The sequence below is a fragment of the Cyprinodon variegatus genome, unplaced genomic scaffold (assembly GCF_000732505.1).
Source record: "Cyprinodon variegatus isolate N-32 unplaced genomic scaffold, C_variegatus-1.0 Scaffold961, whole genome shotgun sequence".
In the NCBI taxonomy this organism is placed as follows: domain Eukaryota; kingdom Metazoa; phylum Chordata; class Actinopteri; order Cyprinodontiformes; family Cyprinodontidae; genus Cyprinodon; species Cyprinodon variegatus.
The window spans coordinates 200,007-201,883 of NW_015151414.1; positions in this window are offsets into that span (position 1 = coordinate 200,007).

Here is a 1,877-nt window from a genome sequence, read left to right on the forward strand (position 1 = left end):
CACACTGAGAAACAGGAAGCGGAAACCATAAACTGCTCTAAAAAATGAAGCAGACCTGCTCAGTTGTGATCTATTTGGTCAATCTTCCAAACAATGCCCCTGTTTGTATTTTTCAATAATAAAGGTACGATGATGCTGATCTATCCGACTGTTCCTCGCCGATTGGAGAAAGACTCTGAGGCTTTGTTGGTAAACCTTTGTGCCTACATGGCTCCTACGCTTATTTGAACTCAAGTTTGTGAAATTTTTAATGTGAAAATCAAAAAAGCTTCTTAAAGAAGTTTTGTTAACTGCTTCCCTCCAACTCTAGCAGATAAAAAAAGACTTCAAAAAGTCTAGTTTTTAAATCTTTTATCAAATCTAAATGTGTTTTGTCAACAGGCACTTGTCACATGCAGACAGGGACTTGTTCAGTCGCCCTGACGGCATTAATACGACCATCCTAAGAGCAGACTTTGACTGTTGGCCTCATTCATATTGGTTTTTGGAACTGACAGAGCTGAGATCTTTATGCATTTAGTTGCTGAGTGACAAGTGCCTGTTCATGAAAAGAATAACCTGTGATGTTAAAGTGCTCCTTTGTCATATGTTGCATGCAATAAGCAGAACAAACATCTCATGTTGAACAGTGAGGTTGGTGTACTATGGACGGTCTGATCGGGGGCTAAACTTCTGTTTTGGCTTTAATGAGACCCTATACATTTGCTCACATTTTTATTATCATGTCTCAGACTTAGGATTTTTTTTTTATGTTTAAGTCCTCTCATTAAAGTAGAAATGAAATAATAGGAAGTACTTTTTTTTTGTCCTGAGCTGTTTCCAGGGTCCAGTGGCTGTTTCTAATGTTGAGTTTAAAGCTGGGCTGTTGATGGGAGTTAGTCTGAGACGGTCAGTTCTGGTTTAGTGCTGATGAGGAATGTATTCAACGTAACACCAGAACTGCAACTATAGCAAGTCTTCCACAGACTGATAATCTGTTAAGAAATCTACGGATTAAATACTTGTTATTGTTTGCAGACAACATTCAAAGTCAATCTCTCGTCCAGCAGAGGCAGAAATTAGGTAATTCTTTATATCAACTCTCCAACCATCTTCAGAGTCATTTCAGATAATTGTGACTGTGAGCAGGAAGGATGTCTTAGAGGATTGTTTTCTAGAGACTCCTTTAAATGAGGAACTAAGGTGTGTTTTATTTCAAGAGGTTCCTCAGGGTTCTCTGTTATGGTCTTTGTATTTAGGGGCATCCTTCAGTTACACATTTCTTTGAATCCAAGTTTATTTCTAAATAATGGGTGTTTTTATGCGGTACATATACCTACACAGCTCAGTCTTTTATCCTCACTTCCTTTTTTTGTAGATTTTTACCTCCTGATTGAATCCTCGTGCTTTGGTTTGTTCTGTTGGCCCACCCTGAACTGAGCCACTGAGGGACAATAAAGGATATTTCTTCTGTTCTTTGCACAATCATTTCTGAACAGATCACCCAGCTTTATCAGATGGTTGAATATTTTTAAATCACTGGCTCTGAGCTGCTATCCCAACAGATGATGAATATCACCCTAACCCATCTCTGATGAACAGTAACAGTAGATATCCAAATAAATCTGCAGATGGCTTCGATGTAGAGATTAAAAAGAAATGGTTAGAGTACCTCCCCCTGTGGAACTCCTGTGCTCCTATCTCTCACACTATATGGTCTGTATGTCAGTTAGGCAGATCAGCCCAAACTGTACACTGCAAAAAACATCTAGAAATAAGTCAAACATTTCTTAAATTAAGTGTATTTACCCTTAATTTGAGCAGGTAAATAAGATGATCTGCTGATGGAATTAGTACTTTTACTCCTAAAATAAGATAATTAGATAATATACATTTGA